The sequence below is a fragment of the Falco peregrinus genome, chromosome 14, assembly GCF_023634155.1.
Source record: "Falco peregrinus isolate bFalPer1 chromosome 14, bFalPer1.pri, whole genome shotgun sequence".
NCBI classification, from domain to species: domain Eukaryota; kingdom Metazoa; phylum Chordata; class Aves; order Falconiformes; family Falconidae; genus Falco; species Falco peregrinus.
In genome coordinates, this window is record NC_073734.1 from 1,833,411 (window position 1) to 1,853,186 (window position 19,776).

The 19,776-nt window shown below is 56.3% G+C and overlaps 1 pseudogene; it reads right to left on the reverse strand.

Annotated features, from left to right (window-relative positions):
* The window catches only part of LOC129785697 (hydrocephalus-inducing protein homolog), a 95,836-nt pseudogene that overhangs the window by 64,072 nt on the left and 11,988 nt on the right, over window positions 1-19,776 (reverse strand).

The following is a 19,776-nucleotide window of genomic DNA, read 5'->3' on the forward strand; positions in this document are numbered from 1 at the left end:
ATCAGCCTGCTTCCACTGCTGTTTCAAAACACCTTTCCTGAAGCGCTGTTACCACTAATTATAACTTACTCCAGCATAAAGTGGAGAAGACCCCACCCCGAGCTCTGACAGCCCGTTCAGCTCTCTGTGCAGCTCACCCAGAGGCAGAGGTGCCCTGTGGAAACTGAGATTAACCACGGAGCCACCAGGACGCGGTGCACACGCGAGGGAAAGCACGAGGGCAGGGAAGAACTGTACAGCCCCCAACATTCCCACCCGTGCAGGGCTTCCACGGGGAAAGGTGCTGACCAGAAAAGCTCCTTTCAGCTAGGTACCACCAACACACAGCCAAAACCAGGGGGAGAAACCTCAGCATGGCAAGATTTCCACCGTCTTGCAAAATAAAGGCGGTGAGACGTTTTATTCTGGATGCGCTGTGCTGCAGCAGGCGACTGGCTGTGCTGTGCACCGCACGGATGACACTGCTCTCCAGTTCCAGCACAGGGTTAAACTTCCACATCCCAGCACTTACCTTGTCCACGTTCCTCAGAATCAGTGGCACTTCATAGACCTCATCGGGGACGTAGCTCTGAAATACCACCTCTGATGGGAAAGGCCGGAACAAGCTCTGTTCCAGGGCAACTGCCGAGAACTGGAGATGCAAAAGAGAGCAGAGAGTTTCAGCCGCGGGGAGAAAGACTCATCGGTGAGAGAATACAACACTGGCCTCCAGCGAAGGACAGTCCCTTGGTGAGTACGCCTGCCCAGCTCACGCTAGGGGAACAGAAGCTCACCCACCTGTGTTCTGAGCAGATCAAAAGTTTCTGGGCCACACTAGAGCAGGCTCAAGCGAGCAGCTCTTTTGGCAGGTGTTTCTCCAGGTCGCCTTCTCCAACAGGCAAGGCAGCACTTACCTCCGGCAGAGCCCTGGGCTAACACGGTCACACAGCTCCAGAGCACTCACTGCAAGAGCTGTAAGCACTCGTGGAGCAAGGGAAAGCCAAGAATTTACAGGAGACCCCATGGGAAACAACTTGGGGATCATCTTTACTTTGAGACACAGAGACCGAGCCCAACACATCCTCAAATCTCTTTTTTGACACACAGCCCAGAAACCAGGAAGAAGAGAAGACAGGCCAGAAAGGAACACCGCCGTTAAGAAAGCGACAGATGAGGTGGTAAGTTCCAGGTACTTTCCCAGCATCACTGGGCAATCTGAGTAAAGCTGGACTTGGCATCTCCTTTTCCCACGAGCTTTAAATGGATGCTTCATTATATTCTATTATTGCCATTTTCTTTAATACCACTACAGAAGCAGGTCTGAAAACATACAGAAACAGCAAATGCTTACAGCGCCGAGGCGTTACTTTGAGAAAACTCCTCCCTGCTCTGCCTCCCCCCTTCCAGCTGAACTCTTCACACTCACAAGACACAGGCACGTCTCCTGCTTCTCCACAGGAGTCAGGGTCGTGCTGAAGCCAGCGGCCACAGCACACGGCCAGTTCTGTGTGCGCTCGTCCGAGGCGTTCCCAACCTCACGCGCTGTCTAGGGCAATCCTTAACCAATTTGCTACAGGTCTCTCGCTGGCAGTTTTCCACTCAACAGCCTACCTCAGTCATCTACCCCTTTGGAACGTGTGTTATACTAAGCAGATCTGTAAGAAAAGCAGCTTTAAACACACCTGTAAATAAACACTGATCCAGATAAAGCACACCCACTCCCCTCTGCCCAGGGCCATTCCCCTGTGTACCCGGCAGCCTGAAAAATCTAACACCCTGTACGGGTCCCACTCGATGTTCCAACCCAAAGCATTCATGCAATTGCTTTAGCTACACCTTGAGTAGTTACCGTAGGCCCTCAGCCCTCAAAGGCCAACGCTGCCACCACTGAGGGCATCCTATGACCCCAAGTGTTCGACAGAGACTACACCAAACCAAGGGCTGGCTATTTCAGCAGGAAGGTGGGAAATTGCAAGCTTGCATCCTTGTGGCCCGCCCCAGCCTTCCCCCAGTATCATGCTTTAGCCGCAGTAGCTCATCTCCAGCAAAAGCCACCAACTTCAACAGAGGTTGTTTATATGGGCTTAGCGCAGGTCAGGACTTCAACATCTCACTGGGGAAAAATGTTTTACCTTTCCCCCAGCAGAAGGAACTCCACACCGACAGCAGTCTGAAACAACAACAGGACTTAGTCACCAAGGCATTTAGATAAGCTGGAGGCAAGCCTGTCACAAGCACGCGCTCTCTTCAAACATCACACCAAACAGCAAGGAAAAGGGCAAGAAAAGGCTACCTTACGATGGGAGGCTTCGCTCATGTCTAGAATCTGGATAATCTGGGGTCGCCGCATCTCCCGAGTGCTGGCCAGCCTCTGCTTGGTGGTAAGAGACATCTCCTTCAGGAGGGCAGAGGGAGTCAGCTGAAATGCAAAACACCAGCAAGAGCTACAGAACTGCCTTTATTCAGAAAGGCTTTTCTTCTTCAAGAGCCACCGATGAATAATTTGTGATCATAGCCGCTAGGATAGTCCTGGAAGTCCCATAACTACCTGTTGAAATATTTACCATTAGTAAATTAATGATAGAGAGTGCAATACACATGCTCCAAACAAGTAGCTTTGTCCCGTTAGCTTCTCCTTCGTGATTTGATGTGACGTGTTGGGGGTTTTGCTCTTCGGGCATTTGTTTCCTTTCCAGTTTGGCCGGAGTGAGCCAGTGACCTTTGAAAAAGGTTGGGAGGAGTTACCAGAAATCCCTTAACTCCACCCTTGCACAACGCTCACAACCACCACACATGTGGAGATGTCACTGCTGGGTGAGTCAGGAAAGCAGAAAACCAGTGTTGTGCCAAGACTGAGGTGGAGAGGAATGGCTCCAAGTTTTAGTTATCTCTTTTGAATTAGCACTTGTTTTCTCTGTTTGGGCCTCCGAGACCCCTCCACAGAAGTATGCAAAGGTATCTCCTCGACAGAGCTTCAGCACCAGGTCATCTTCAGCCAAGTGAGCTCTGGTCAGCAAAGGGCTGTCTGAGGATGGGGAGGAGGAATTGCCCTGACTCCGCTGCTGTCTGCAGCGCTGGATCTGTGCTCCACACGGGATACGGGACAGAACAACTGTTTTGGAACCTGTTCCATCTGGGACCAGCCATACCTCTCGAAACCTTCAAGCAGAGTTTGAGCAGCCCACCACGTGCCCAGCTGCCTGGAGGGCAGGTATGGTCAGAGCAGCGCTGGCAAGCATCCCGAGGTGACAAAACGTTACTGCCCACACAAAGGGGGCGGAGAGAAGCACACGCTCACGCTTCAGCTATTCCGGTGCAATGCCCGGTACGTTCATTTAAATGGCTCCAGTGGCACATCCAGATACAACTCTGGACTTCCCCTGAAGCAGCACACAGTCCATCCCCTACCGCACCATGGTCACCACCTCCGACAGAAGCATGGCAGCAGAGAGACGGGGAGGTGGTGTCCAGCTTCACAGTGCTGCCAGACAACAGGAGGGGCAGGTAGAGGAAGGACGCGGGGGCAGTTTCCAGCCTTACACAGCTCCTACCTGGCCGCAGCAGGTACTTACAGTTGCAGGCTTCTCTGTCCCTCTGGCTAGCTTCGGCTTACGAGGCACTACCACTTGGCTCGGGAATCTACCAGCCATCCTGGAGGACCCCGTGAACCAGCGGGGCTTTCCAGTGGCCATGCCTCAGTTGACCTGCAAGGAACAGCAACGGGACTTGGAAAACCCAGCATCCCCTTCCATGGCAGACCCAAAGGAGACAGCTGTGTCTCCGGGCTGTGGCTCCTTCATAACTGGAGAGCAGCCGGCATCCCCACCCTGTTTCATAACTAGACCATATTTCAGTGGCAGAGTTAAGACTGATAGAAGTAAAAGCCCAGAACAAACACTCCAAAACAGCCTTTTGCTGTGGGCGCAGTCCCACAAGCCACAAACACGCATCAAAGACTGCTGCCACTTCTCATCTTCTCCCCCTCTTCCATGTATTTTGGAACTATTTGCTGGAATTATTATCCAAATCTCTATTAATACCCAAACTGTCCTTTATTACTCTTTAAAAGTTTTTTGGTGGGAACAATGTCACTTCACTGCTTCATTTTGCAAAAACAGCTGACCCGATGTGACTTTGTGCCTGACCCTACTAAGTGCTCAGACTATTATGAACAACCTTACACCCAGGGATCGCTGCTGCCCCAAGCATCAAAATCAGACTGCTCTCCTACTTTGCAAACCAAACGCCCATCCTTTGTGCAAGGAGCTTGGTGATGTTTTTAACTAAGGGACCATAGAGTTCAACACTCTGATTAACAACTATGGTTTCTCAAAGCTAATTTGGTTAGGTTACAAAACTTATCCAGCAAATATGACTCCTTCCAGGCATGAAATTACCATGCCCAAGAGCCTTTCTCCATGGAGAATGAGGGCCTTATTTTTTTCACTTACTAACACCCAAACTCTAGGCTCCCTACAGGCATGAAAAGCTGTAGCAGCAGAAATAAAAGCATGAAACCATTAAAGTCGCATGAGCAATTAGCTCAAATAGAAATACAACAGATGTGACAGCTTGGCCACTTCAGGCTATCCTAATGGCAGTTCCTCTCAAGCATCCTTATCCTGCAGGCAGCGTGGCTTAACAGGTCCATGGGCCATCCTTCTTCTATCACCAGCCTGCTGACAACCTCCCCATCTGTCTCTCAGAAAGTGGGTGTGCAAGAAAGGGAAAGAAAACACCCCCAGAAAGTGGGTCTCAAGCACCGACAAAAGTCAAAGGTGAGTATGTACAGCATTTACTAAGCACTACTTTGGACGAGAAATCGTTTCCCCTCCCTTTCTGGCTAACTGGACCAAGGAACAGATGGATGTCCCCACCTCTTTTTTTTTTCTGGGACTTGAAAGACCAGTGGCCTCAAACCCAGCTCTACCCTAAAATTATTTTACATCCTGACAATAAGTAAAAAATCACAGATCCTACCCCCTCCTGCTTCCTCCTGTTCCACATCGTTTTTCTTCATGTGGACTTGCTGTGCACAGCTAGACACCATTCTATGCAAAGACCACCATTCCATTCCCCTCAAGTTTGACCCACATCCTGCAAACGAGGCAATACTTTCAGCTCATTACTCCCGAAACAGCTACAGCATTGCGCATGTTCACGGTACCAGGCCCTTCATAGTTTCAGGGAACAACAGGGTTGCCATTTCCTTTTGTCCTTGCCGGGAACATGAGAGAACAGCACGGTCCTACGGACACAAGGGCATGCTGCAGCTGGAGCTCGGATTGAAAGCCAGAAATAACTATTCGTTAAGAGAGAAATCTAATGGGGATGATACAACACTAATCTGGGTATCAGTGCTTTATTACTGGGTCTTGAGAGTAACTGGATTATTTCTTTCAATTTTCTAACTATAATTTCACTTCACTTGAAACTAATCCTGCTCATCATGCCCACACCAGTTATTTCCAGAGGGCTTCCAGTCTGCATGCCCCCATACCAGTCCAGCAGCTTCCCCTACCCTCTAGCCCCAGAGTTAGGCACTTCCACAGCCCCACTTCCCTGGAGCCTGCAGGGACCAGCCTCCTGCATTAGGAGGAAAGCAGCAGAACTAAGAAAGCAGCCACATTCTCCTGCGGGGGCAGGACAAAACAGCAACCGCAACACAGCCCACCTCCAGCCACCACCCCTGGCTGCTGCACGGGGAGCTCCATCTTCCCCACCTCAGAGAGCCCTTCACCCCCCCCAGAAATTAAGGACAGACTGCAACTGCCCCTCTGCTCCAGGCTCAGGGCACAGACGGCTCGGGCACCTCGACTGTGGGTTCAGAGCATGAACGCCCCAACCCTGGGCAGGGGAACCAGCTGCGCCAGGACACAACAGCTACCATCACCTCAGAAAAGCAATGAGGAAATATACCCAGGGCTGGGGTACAATTCCTGACGTGTCTCAGGAAACCCAGGTGTGCCAGAGCAGGGTGCCAAGCTCCAGCCCCCTCCCCCACGCTCCCTTTACTCCAGTACCTACTACTATGTACTGCTCTGCTTTTGTGCTGTGCCTCACATGGCTGCCAGGGCAGGGTGAGAAGCAGCAAGAGAATTCCTGCCTGGCACCTTCTCCAGGGGAGCAGCGCTGCACTTTGCCAAGGTGAGGTTTTTTGGCTCTGCATGATTTCAAATGTGAGGGGTCTGTTTTCTCAGCACAGAAAGCAGGGAGCAGAAATATTGTGCTGTACCTCACATGGCTGCCAGAGCACGGTGAGAAACAGCAAAACAATTCCTTCCTAGCATCTTCTCCAGGGGAGCAGCGCTGCGCTTTCCCAAGGTGATTTTTTTGTTCTGTGAATGATTCCAAGTATGAGAGGTCAAATTTCTCAGAACAGAATGCATGGAGCTGAACTTTTGTGCTGTTCCTCTCATGGCTGCCAGGGCACGGTGGGAAACAGCAAGAGAATTCCTACCTGGGATCTTCTCACCATGTCCTTGCAGCCACGTCAGGCACAGCAGAAAAGTTCGGCACCCTTCTCTCTGTGGTGAGAAACTGGACGCCTTTACATTGGCAATCATGCAGGGCCCCAAAGAGTCACCTTGGCAAAGTGCTGCACTGTCCCCCTGGAGAAGGTGCCAGGCAGGAATTCTCTTGCTGCTTCTCACCCTGCCCTGGCAGCCATGTGAGGCACAGCACTAAAGTTCTGCTCCCTGCTTTGCGTGGTGATAAAATTGACCCCAAAATTTTGCACTCATGCAGAACCAGAGCTGACCTTGACATAAGTGCAGCACTGTTCCCCCCTGGAGAAGGTGCCAGGGAGGAATTCTCTTGCTGCTTCTCACCCTGCCCTGGCAGCCATGTGAGGCACAGCACAAAAGTTCTGCTCCCTGCTTCCTGTGGTGAGCAAAACTGACCCTTCAAAGCTGCAACCGTTAAGAGCCCAAAAAAGGCACCTTGGGAAAGTGCAGCACTCCTCCCATAAAGAAGGTACCAGGACAAAATTTTCTTGCTGTTCTCACCCTGCCCTGGCAGCCATGCGAGGCACAGCACAAAAGTTCTGCTCCCTGCTTTCTGTGGTGAGAAAATGGAACCAAAGTTTGTGCACTCCTGTAGAGCCAAAAGAAAAAAATATATCTTGGGAAAGTGCAGCACTGCCCCCCTGGAGAAGGTGCCAGGCAGGAATTCTCTTGCTGCTTCTCGCCCTGCCCTGGCAGCCATGTGAGGCACAGCACAAAAGTGCTGCTCCCTGCTTCCTGTGGTGAGAAAACTGACCTCTTTTCAGTGGCAATCATGCACAGAAAAAAAATAATCACCTTAAAGCGCAGCGCTGCTTACCTGGAGAAGATGCCAGGCAGGAATTCTCTTGCTGCTTCTCACCCTGCCCGGGCAGCCATGTGAGGCACAGCACAAAAGTTCTGATCTCTGCTTTCTGTGGTGATAAAATTGATCCTTCAGAGTTGCAATGGTTAAAAGCCCAAAAAATCACCTTGGGAAAGTACAGCACTCCTCCCATAAAGAAGGTACCAGGAAAAAATTCTCTTGCTGTTCTCTACCCTGCACTTGCAGCCATGTGAGGAACAGCACAAAAGTTCTTCTCCCTGCTTTCTGTGATGAGAAAATGGACCCAAAGTTTTTGCACTCATGCAGAGCCAAAAGAAAAAATATATCTTGGGAAAGTGCAGCAGTGCTCCCCTGGAGAAGGTGCCAGGCAGGAATTCTCTTGCTGCTTCTCACCCTGCAGGGCAGCCATGTGAGGCACAGCACAAAAGTTCTGCTCCCCGCTTTCAGTGGTAAGAAATTTGAAGCAAGCATTTTGCACTCATGCAGAACCAGAGCTCACCTCAGCAAAGTGCAGCACGGCTCCCTGGAGAAGGTGCCAGGCAGGAATTCTCTTGCTGCTTCTCACCCTGCCCGGGCAGCCATGTGAGTCACAGCACAAAAGTGCTGCTCCCTGCTTTCTGTGGTGAGAACATTGACCCTTCAGAGTTGCAGTCGTTAAGAGCCAATAAAAATCATCTTGGGAAAGTGCAGCCCTGCCCCCCTGGAGAACATGCCAGAAAGGAATTCTCTTGCTGCTTCTCACCCTGCCCGGGCAGCCATGTGAGTCAGCACTAAAGTTCTGCTCCCTGCTTTCTGTGGTGAGAAAATTGACCAAAACCTTCTGCACTCATGCAGAACCAGGGCTCACCTTGTGAAAGTGCAGCACGGCTCCCCTGGAGAAGGTGCCAGGAAGGAATTCTCTTGCTGCTTCTCACCCTGCCCTGGCAGCCATGTGAGGCACAGCACAAAAGTGCTGCTCCCTGCTTTCTAAAGTCAGCAAAATTGACTGTCCACAGTTGCACTGATGTAGAGACAAGACTTTCTTACTCAAAAGCAAAACCCAAGAAACCACGTACCCCTGGGAACACCCTTGTCCTTCCGTGTGGCTGGTGACTTCCCATGGCTCTTCCACAAGGCAGGACAGATAACCACGAATTTGGAAGCCCACGTTAGTTCAAGTACACTTAGTCCTCTGACAGTCACTACTTATGGGCCAGCGGTCCTCTCACCCCTCCACAGATCTGCCTGTTAGTCCTCTAGCAGTCATTCCCCATGGAGGGACCACAAGTCCTCCACACCTACCCACCAGCTCACCAGAAATGAGTCAGACCACGCCAGAAGTGACACTGCCTGACCTGCAGGAGATCTATTAGACCAGTAACGATGGTTTCAAGACAGAAAAAACACCACCATCCACCAGCACAGCAGAAAAACCACCAGAAGAAACTTCGTACACAAACCAAAGGCACCCATCCGTACTGTACAAAGGAAAAAAAAGCTGAAAAAGGCACTCTCCACAAAAAAAACCACCACACAGATCACAAGATAAGATAAAAATGCCATAACCCCAGGAACGCAGGGCCAACAAACACAGATTCTGTCCATAACAATAACACACTTTGACACTAACTCGCTTGACCTCTGGCATACCATAACCTTGTTGCCGCCAAACCCCAGCACACTGTAGCCCTAAGGCAACACAAAATGGAACACAAAGTCCCTGGAGATCTCCGCCAGGGCTTTCAGGTGCTCCCTGACCTCAAGTATCACAACCTTCAAGAGAGAACAAGATGGAGGCACCAGGACAACACCGCCATGCGTCTTCACACCCTGGAAAAGGGCCTGAGATAAACGCTCCTGGGCAGAGAGGCTGAGGCACTCGGAGGCTTTGAGCCAGCCCTCCACCACCACAGGGCTTCAGCTCATCATTTCTGTGTCAGAGCCACCAGGCAGGTGGCCCCATCCTCCCTGAGAGACCGCTCAGGGCACCTGTACCCAGCTCCAGGGGGCTGGACACACAGCCTCGGATCCATGGGGGGAGGGGTGCTTTAATCCTGGGAGCAGGATTTCTGACAGTGCCCCTGAGGAGGAAAGCCTCCTCAGGCCTGGAAGCCTGAGAGACATCCCCGCGCTGCTCCACATGTCACCAAAAGCAGGGGCTGAGGAAGGCTGCTTTGGGGCCCGTCGAGGGAACCAGCTCCCCTGGGCTGCTCTGCGGCCACCGGCTGCCGTTGCTGTCGCGCGGGTCTCAGTGCTGCTCTGCAGTCGGCCGTCACCTCCCCGCGGGACACTCCCCAGCGCAGCACACGTCTGCACTGGCTCTCCCTGGGGACAAAGATCACAAGCGAGGGATGGGCTTGGCTTTGCCCCCAGTCCCAGGCTGCCCCCAGAGAGACCTGCCACCCCCGCCCCAGCTGTGCGATGTGGGCACCACGTACAGCTGCAGCTGTGGGTCAGGGCAGCTGTGGGCAGGGGGCAGGCCCCGTGGCGGTGCCCCCGGCGCTGGCAGCAGGCAGAGCTGGGGAGAGCGAGGGGCAGCCCAGGGCAGCCGGCAGCCGGCGGCGGGGCCCGGCAGGGTGCAGCACCCTCAGCAATGCCCGGCTCCTTGCGCCTCGGCCCCAGGGCTGCAGCGCAGGGCTGGCCCCAGCCGGGGCTGGGCTGGGAACAGCCAGGCAGGGCCCCTGGCACCCCGGCACGCACCTGCTCCCTGCGTGGGGCGGCCTGGTCCTTTGCAATCGACCCCGTGGCACCCAGAGAAGAGCCCTGCCCTGGGCCTGAGCCATCGCTGCAGGGATGAGGCCTTCCTCGGCGTCCGTCCCTCAAATCCCTCCCTCCGGCCCCCACGGTCCGTCCCTAAAACACTTCCCCTCGCCCCCGGTCCCTGCTGGCCCTGAAGGCTGGCCACAGCACTTGGTTTCAAGCCTGAGCTGGTCATGTCATGGCTGTTCTGGAATGTGGTACAGTGAAAGGAGAGACTGAAATGGCAAATTTTTCCCCCCAGGGCGGTCAAATGCTGGCAGAGGTTGCCCAAGGAGGTTGTGCAGTCTCTGTCCTTGGGGATCTTCAAAGGCCAAGGGCACACAGTTCTCAGCAACCTGCTCGAGGCGAGCGTGCTGGAGCAGAGGGCTTGGCCCAGAGACCTCCACGGGTCCCTTCCAACCCCCCCTCCTGTGTGGCTCTGTGCTTTGCTTTTCCTCCTAAAGCCCCTCAGCTCAGCCCCAATGCCCGCTGGAAAGGGTGCTGGGGCAAGGGACCATCCCAATCTCCTCCCCGAGGGTCCACCCCAGCACAAGCGCTCCCCACTCCACAAGACCCTATGGCAGACACAGTCAGGAGAGGGAAAAGATTCTTTTATTGTCAACAGCAGCTGCAGGGGCCCAGGAGTCACAGCGGTTCAGCCGGTGAAAATCAGTCGGCACCTGCAACGACAGAGTCAGAAAGCTCTGATAAGCCCCCAGAGGCAGGAAGAGGCAGGATTTGGTTCCCCCCTCTTTGGGGGACGCTGTTTCCGAGGAATTCCTCATGGCCCAGAAGGGACAGCTCTTGCTGGCCTCCACTCGAGGCCGGCTCCGGTGCCTTCTCCCCAGGGGTGATGTCCCTATGGAGCTGTGCGTGCGCAGGGATGCTGACAGTGCCCCTGTGCCGCGCAGCAGGGCTCGACGGGGAGCCCCCGGGGAGCTGCCGTGGGGCTCATCCCAAACCCTGCTCAGCACCAGCCCTCGCCGGCCCTTGCCAGCCAGCTGGGCTGACTTAGGGCCGTGTTCAGGGCTGGGAAAGATGGGCAGCAGCGCGTGGTACGCACCTGGCCTTCCTGACGTGCTGCAGCTTCCTGCATTTTCTCAGGTTTGGGTCCACAAAGTCATTTCCTCTCTTCTCCTTTTTATTTGTGCTTGGCTGTCCCTCTCCTCTGCCCAGGCTTCTTTTCTCTTCCTTTTCCTTGACTTTTCCTTCTCCTGGTGGGAGCCTGCAAACCTTTCCATCCCACAGCGTGATGAGATGGGGAAAGCCCCAAGCCCCTGCAGCGAGCTCTCAGGTCAGGCAAGGGGAGCTCTTCCTACCTGGTTTCCTGGGGCAGGCTGGTCAGTTGTGGCAGGCGTGCCAGGGACTCTGCCGTGCCCTCGGGGGTGCCTGGAGGCAAATCTGGAGGTGCCTAAACCAGAAACTTGGGAGGTAACGGGTGGCAAGTGACAGCCTGGGGTAGTGAGGGCCTGACTGCCAAATTGCTGTATGAGCTCTACAGAGGAGATGCTGGTTTGCATCGTGCACATTTTGCACAGTCCAGCCAACGCAGCCTAGACTTGATGAAGCTGCGACGGAGTAGGATTTGAGCAAAAGCCCTCTCAAGGTGGCAGCTACTCCTTTCTGTCCTTTTGTGGGTATTTTGTAGGTATGTTTTGTTTGATGAAGCAGATCATACTTCATGAAGTGCATTCCAGAAACAGCCTTTCCAGTTTTCCTTAGCACGCACCACTCTGGGGGGAGAGGAGGAACCCCAAAGGCACAAGAGAGCGGCTGCCAGGAGGAGGCCCAGCGGCTGCTTGGCCTCCCGGGAAATTACTGTCCCACCTGAGACATGTTGCCCCAGCGTCTGTGGAGCTGCCGTACCTCTGCCGCTTTGGGCCCTGCCCCTGTGTCTCCCCCAGCTCCGCTGTCGATGCCCAGCAGAGAGGCGGCTGCATGCAGAAAGGCTTTTGCCGGATGCTGGGTCTCTGCTGTGCCTGCAGGGCCACTTTGCTCTTCGCACCGCAGCTCTGGAAAGCAAAAGCACGTGCAGCAGCGCGACTTCTTGGAAGTCAAGAACACCTAAGCAAAGCCCAGCCGAGCCCTACACCACTTGTCTCGTCAGCGTTGAGGTTTCTGGCATCCCAAGCCCCAGTGTCTGTGACAAGCCTCAGTCCCGCCTCCTACCTGTGCCCCTGTCCATGGGTGCTGGCACCTCCTCGGCTGATGGAGGGGAGAGGCCGGCCACCTCCTCCCCAAAGATGTCCCCGCAGTTTTCAATGAGGAACTCCACCAGCACGTTCACCTGCAGACATCAAAGCCTTGGTCTCAAGCCAGGTGCCTGCAGACGTGTCAAGCAGCCTTTCCCACTGCTGACCCTTCGCCTGCGCAGGCGGCTGCGGCTGGGGGTTGCTCTTCCAGGCACCCAGCCCACCAGCACTGGCCCAAGGGAGGAGGCAGCCAGGGACCTCGCAACAGCCAAGCTCCGATGGGCCGGGAAGGCAGCACTGGCTGCTGGGTAGGGCGTACCTTCTCGGTCACCGCCAGCATGGCCTGCAGCGGGAGCAGGTCCTCGTTGGGTGGGCTCAGCAGGTTGGGCCCGACGCAGATGGCCAGGTTGCTGCAGCTCATTCTGCTGGTGGCTGCGTTGTGGCCGATGTGCTGCAGCAGGGCCATCAGCCGCTTCAGGAGGAGGAGGTTGGCCGCAGGCAACTTGTCAGCCACCCTGAGGGAAGAGGAAGACAAGGCTGATGAAGCAGAGGGTGCCCACAGCCGTCCCCGCAGCTGGCCCCAGGCGGGTGGGAGCCAGCGGCCGTGTTGCACAGCTTTGCAGCTGCCCGAAAAGACAGCTTTCTGAGGAGCCCGTGCCTTTGCAGGCAGGTCCCAGAACTCTCCCGGTCCCTGCTCACCAGGCAGGCTGCTGCCCACACTTACGCTTTCAGCTCCTCCACCTTGGCCTGCTTGCTGGCCCTCTCCATGGCTGCCATCCAGTCCTCGTAGAGGTCGACGACGAGGAGCTTGGTGGGGATGCTTCGCAGGAAGTCCTGCAATGCCAAGGGCTGCAGGTGAGCCTTTGAACGCTGCAGGCCAGCCAGGAGCTCCTCCAGCTGCACGTCAGAAGTGCTCACCTTCAAGATGACGGCCAGCAGCAGCGCAGGCTGGCTTCCTACGTCGATGTCCTTGCCGCGGTCCAGGGCCTCGCGCAGCTGCCGAAGCTCTGTCCCACCGGCAGCTCTGCGGAATATCCCCTCCGTTGCTGGTCCTTGCTGGCGCAGGACAGCCAGCAGCTCCTGCAGGAGAGGCAGGAGGCCACTTGCTTGGCTGAAGAACCAAGCGGTGGCAAGGACCAGAGCTCTGCCCCAGACGTGGTTGCCTAAGCGCCACAAAGGGTCTGGGACCAGAAGCAGGTTCTGGGGGTGCAGAGCCCAGTGCCCTGTCCCCGCAGCTGCTGGGGACACGCAGGCCCTCTCCAGAGCAGCCGGAGGGAGGGCTGGGGACCCCGTCTGTCCAGGCTGGCTTACCTGGATGGGCCGAGGCAGCGTGTTGTCCTCCCCACAGAGGGCTGCCAGGGGCTGCCCAAAGAGCGCCCTGCTGCAGCTGGAGCCCGCCTGCCCTGGCGCCTGGGCAGTGGCCGGGGTGCGCCGCAGGGCGAAGGGCCAGGGCAGCCCCATCCTCCTCCCGCTGGTGCTGCTCCCGCTGCTGCTCCCTCCTGCTGCAGAGGAAAACAGAGTAAGACACCACCAATGGAGACCCCAGGCCAGCGGTCCCAGCGCCTGCCCTGCCCTGCGCTGCCCTGCCGGCAGCACGGTGCTGTGTGGTGCGGCAGGATGGGCAGGGAGGCAGCAGCTGGAACCGCGGCTGTGGCTCAGAGGTGTTGACTTAGAGGCTCTTGAGAGCCATCGTGCCACGGGGTCAGCCTGTGCCAGCCTTCGCCCTGCCCTCCTGCAAGCTGCGGGCAGCAGCAGAGGCTCCGTGTCCCCGCAGAAGCATATCCAGCAGGCACTGCCCAGCAGTTGTCCTTGTCCGTCCAGGTGACATCCTTCCGTGGGCTGCCCAACCTGCATGGCGACACTCGGGGACAAGTGAGCACAGCACTGCAGGAGGTTGCCTTGCTTTCCCAAACTCACCTGGTGCGGGGCAAAGTCCCCCTGAGTTTGCAGATGGGGCCGTCGCAGGCCCTTGCTTGGGATGAGCCTGCAAGAACCAAGAATCGGGCTGTGCTTGGAGAGCAGCCCCGCAGCAGAAAGGGCCACCAGCAGCCTGAGCGCGGCAGAGCTGGGACCCTCTGCCCTCCCGGGCTCTCTTCCCCATGTGGCAGGGTTCCTCCCAGTGTCACCAGTCAGAACGCGCTGGCGTGCTGCTGGCTTCCCAAAACTCTCTGCTCCCTGAGTGGCACCATCAGACCCTCTGTCCCTCCCGCACAAGCTCACCCCAGTCCCTGCGCATCCCGGCGCAGCCAGAGGCAGGTGCAAGGCAGCCATTCTCACCTCTGCCTGTGCCTCCATCAGCCTCTCCAGGCTCCTGGCGCGCAGTGTCCTCCACTGGGCAGGAGAGAAGGAGGGGAAGAAGGTGAGCAGCCATGGCTCTGCTGCTCGGCTGCAGGAGCAGTGCTTGGGGACAGGGCCCAGAGCAGAGAGACACTCACGGCGTGGCGGCGGCTCAGCTCCCTCTCCAGGAGCTTGATGGATGTCAGATGGGTGACGCGGGCTCCCGTGCGTCCTTCTGGTGTCCTGTGCACCGGGAAGGGAGAGGGAGAGAGCTGGGTGAGCCCCAAGCCGTCTCTTGTCTCTTGTCAGGCAGCTGTGCCCGAGAGCTGCTCGCAGCCACGGGGGCACCTTCCCCAGCTGGGGGCTGTGTTCCCCCGTCCATCCAGCTTCTCCTGGAGCATCCCCCCGGCTTACCCCAGCAGCGTGGCCACCCACAGCTCCTTCAGTGCCTGGGATCTGCAGATAGAGAGGAGAGAGAGCGTCAGGCCCTGCTGCCCCCAGCCCTGGGCAAAGGTGGGTGCCTGCACAGCCCTGTGCTGTGGGGCAGGACAGAGGCGCTGTCCAAGCCCTGGGTCGCTCTGTCCTGCCTGAGCGGCTGCATTTGCCCTTCCCTTCTGGGGACCAAAAGGTGACCAGGGGATGCAGGATGGGGAAACATCCCACATCCCTCCCTCCCTTCCACCGGGCTGCCTGCTCCCTGCCCAGCTCTGCACGCAAGGCAGAGGCCTGTGTTCATGGGATGGCGTGGGCACGGCTGGGAACCTCTGCTGCCCGACCACGACTCACCCAAAAGTGGCGATGCAGGAGCCGGTGGGCCAGGCGAGGATGACAGAGGTGCTGTCCTCATCGGTGCCTTCCTCCTCCTCCTGTCCCTCCTGCCCCGCAGCCTCCTTCCCGCTGCTGAGCACCCACAGCTGGTCCAGCGCCAGGCGGAGCTGTGGGCGCAGGCTGGTGCCATGTCTGCAGAGAGCAGAGGCGGGCACTGAGCTGGAGGGGGGCTCCTTGGGCTGGGTCCCCACGCGCAGAGCCCTGTCCCCCACCTGCCCTTGGGACGGACATTGGTGCCTCCAGCACCGAGGGGCCGGGGCCTGGGGCTGGTGCCAGGGTGTCCCTGGGCCGGGGCTGGGGGCAAGGATCTGGGCTCTGAGGGTCTTACCGCAACTTGGCGACCACCAGTTCCTCGTGGAGGAGGAGCAGGCGCCTCTCGCTCCTCTTGCGGCCCCGGGTCAGCCGCACGTCCGCGCTCAGCACCGGCTCGGCGTCGCTGAGAGCCTCCCTGCAGAGCAGAGAGCGGCGGGCATGAGCAACGCCAGTGCTGCGTGGCCCAGCTGTGCCCGCGTGTCCCCGAGCCCGGGGGGAGCCCACCTGGAGCCGCAGCAGCAGCTGGCCTGGCCCATCCTGCCCGGGAGAGGAGGGCCCTGGCCGTGCAGCGAGGAGGGGGCCCAGCCGGCGACGGCGAGGCTGGGAAGCGGGGTGCTGGTGCTGTGGCAGCGCTGCTGGGCCAGAGGCTGCCTCCTGCCAGCGCCGCTGCGTGCCAGCACGGCTCTGCCCTGCTGCCTGTGGTGGCCGTGGGCTCCCCGTGACCAACGGTCTGAGCCCAACGGAAAGTGGGCGGGGCCTGCGGGGCGGGGCTGGGGCCCTCTCCAGTATGGCCGGGCCTGCCTCGCCCCGGGGAGCCCCGCGCAGGACAGGGCAGGGGGCAAGGGCCACCTCCCTGCGCCTGCGGCCAGCGCTTTGCCCTGGGGTTTGGGCAGGGCCCTGCTCGATAAAAGAAGCCGTTTTTCCTAGAGATGACCGTTGTGGCCTGAGGCAGACTCCTCTTGGTGGAGGCCGGCCTAGCGGTCGGAAGGCCTCTGGCACACAGGCCGTGCCAGGCCTCAGGCCCCAAGGCGCTGGAACTGGAGCAGGCCCAGCAGGAGGAAAAACTTCCATTTTTACCAAAAGACGGGGGGACTAGCAGCAGTCAAGAGCCGCTCGTGTCCTGCCAGGCGCCACAGGGAAATGAAATGTGTGGTGAGCTTCGGCAGGAATTGTGGTGCCCCTGGAGCACCACCCTTGCTTGGGAAGGCTTTATTCCACCTGGGTGCTAAGGCTTCACCCTTGGCAATCAGGGCTGGATGAGCGCCACACAGGAGCCCCTGCCCGGTTAGCCATGACCTTCACCCAGCCGGTGGCCGACACGGCCAGGGGCGAGTCTGTGGGGTAGGCCGTGACCATGGCAAAGAAGGGGAAAGGTAGTCAGCTTTTGATGGCCCGTGTCTCGTTTCACTGTTGACCCTAAGCAATGCCTTGCTTCAAATAGAAGTGATTCAGAGAGTTACACACCCGCCCTGTTCAGGAAAAATGCAGGAAATCAGAGACATCTAGCAAATTCTCTTGTGGCTGTTGTACACTGCAGCAAGAAGCAGCGTGGGTCCAGTGGCTAATGCTGGAAGGGGAATTCAGCACTTCTGGGAAAGGGAGATAAAGGCACTCTTGTGGGCCAGGCTGGGATTGGAGAGCCTGGGTGGGTGTCTGGGGTCCCAGCTTTCCCGCAGTGCTGACTGTGGTGCCTGCTGCTTGTTCTTCCCTGCAACGCTGGCTGCATCCACCTGCTGGGGCTGTGCTTGGGAAGGGCTCCGGGGGTGAGCAAGCCCATGGGAGAGGCCTGGGGAGAAGCTCTTCTCCAGAGATCTACCAGAAGCTGTCCAGAGCATCCGAGAGGATGCTCTGTATGACAAGGGAAGGTGCCCGTTGGTCCAATGTATGAGAGCCTGCAGGGCTCCCATCAGGGTCCTTTGACCTACCCATCCTCCAGCCAGCAATCCAGGTGCTGGGGGGTCCCATGTAGGTCTCCTGAGGTACCCTTTAGCCCCGGGCAAGGTGTCGTGCCTCAGTGTGTGCTTGCAGGGCATGTTTCCTTCCTGCTGACAAGGGCGGAATTGCAGTTAAATGCCCCTGGGCGATCCCGAGCCAAGCAAACTTTTTTCTATGGGTCACACTGCTTTGCAGTCCATGTGTGTGGTTCAGCTCCTGCATAGGAGCTGAGGACACGAGGTGACCTAGCTCGGAAGCTGGCCACTCTTGCTCCAGGCAACTCCAGTTGCTTGCGTTTTCCTTCAGCTTCCCCAGCCTGATCATCTCCACTGTCACCTCCTCCCTGTCCTACAAGAAGTATCCCTATCCCAGCCATTAGGACAGTGGCACAGCACTCAGAATCCAGATCACTGGTAGAGAAGAAGGACAGAGGAAAAGAGACGTTCTCCTTTGAAAGAAATCCTTCTTTGTCCTCCTTTAGCTACTAGTGGATGAAAAAAAGGGGGACAGAATTTCAGGCCAGCCACAGCACTGGCTTTCAAGCCTGAGCTTGTCATCTCATGGCTGTTCTGGAATGCGGTACAGTGAAAGGAGAGATAGAAATGGCAAATTTTCCCCCTCGGGGCGATCAAATGCTGGCAGAGGTTGCCCAAGGAGGTTGTGCAGTCTCTGTCCTTGGGGATCTTCAAAGGCCAAGGGCACACAGTTCTCAGCAACCTGCTCGAGGCGAGCGTGCTGGAGCAGAGGGCTTGGCCCAGAGGACCTCCACGGGTCCCTTCCAACCCCCCCTCCTGTGTGGCTCTGTGCTTTGCTTTTGCCCTGGCGGAGATCTTCAGGGACTTTGTGCTCCGTTTTGTGTTGCCTTAGGGCTACGATGTGCTGTGGTTTGGGGGCAACAAGGTCAAGTATGTCAGAGGTCAAGCGAGTTAGTGTCAAAGTGTGTTACTGTTATGGACAGAATCTGTGTTTGTTGGCCCTGTGTTCCTGGGGTTATGGCATTTTTATCTTATCTTGTGATCTGTGTGGTGGGTTTTTTTTTGCGGAGAGTGCCTTTTTTCAGCTATTTTGCCTTTGTGGGGTTTGGATGGGTGCCTTTGGTTTGTGTATGATGTTTCTTCTCGTTGTTTTTCTGCTGTGCTGGTGGATGGTGGTGGGCTTTTCTGTCTTGAAACCATCGTTACTGGTCTAATAGATCTCCTGCAGGTCAGGCAGTGTCACTTCTGGCGTGGTCTGACTCATTTCTGGTGAGCTGGTGGGTAGGTGTGGAGGACTTGTGGTCCCTCCATGGGGAATGACTGCTAGAGGACTAACAGGCAGATCTGTGGAGGGGTGAGAGGACCGCTGGCCCATAAGTAGTGACTGTCAGAGGACTAAGTGTACTTGAACTAACGTGGGCTTCCAAATTCGTGGTTATCTGTCCTGCCTTGTGGAAGAGCCATGGGAAGTCACCAGCCACATGGAAGGACAAGGGGGTTCCCACGGGTACGTGGCTTCTTGGGTTTTGCTTTTGAGTAAGAAAGTCTTGTCTCAACATGAGTACAACTGTGAACGGTCAATTTTGCTAACTTTAGAAAGCAGGGAGTAGCACTTTTGTGCTGTGCCTCACATGGCTGCCAGGGCAGGGTGAGAAGCAGCAAGAGAATTCCTTCCTGTCACTTCTCCAGGGGAGCCGTGCTGCACTTGTCAAGGTGAGGCTTTTTTTGGCTCTGTATGATTGAAAATGTGAGGGGTTAATTTTCTCACCACAGAAATTAGGGAGCAGAACATTTGTGCTGTGCCTCACATGGCTGCCAGGGCAGGGTGAGAAGCAGCAAGAGAATTCCTTTCTGGCATCTTCTCCAGGGGAACTGTGCTGCACTTACCAATAGTGAGGGTTTTTTCTGCTCTGCATGATTGCAAATGTGAGAGGTCAGTTTTGTCACCACAGAAAGCAGGGAGCAGAACCCTTGCGCTGTGCCTCACATGGCTGCCCAGGCACGGTGAGAAGCAGCAAGAGAATTCCTTCCTGGCACCTTCTCCAGGGGAATTTCCCAGTTCCCGAGAGACTCCTGGCACCAGCTGCAAGGGGGCTCCCAGCCGAAGGGAATTGGGGTGGGAATTGGTGATGTCTCCTTTCCTTAGGCATGGAATAACAATTGGATGCTTCGCTTCTGTTGCTCTTTTATCATATTGCTCACAGTAACTGCTACTGGTTCCTTTTATCATATTGCATGCTATTTTCTTTTATTGTAACATAAGAAACTGTGTTTGATATATTCCATCATTTGATAGATTTGATAGATTTGATTATATTTGATGTAGAGTTCAGCTTTGCTGTGTATCCAGTCAGTCAGCAAAACATAATTTGGCGTAGTCGGCATCGTGTGAAGTAAAACTCTCTCTATTTAAGAAGAAAAAATGTTCCTCGACTTGCTATTGGCAGGTGGGAACCATTGCCTTACGGTGTTTGGGGCAGAGTGGTCTGGTGGTGCTGGGCAGTTGGGCC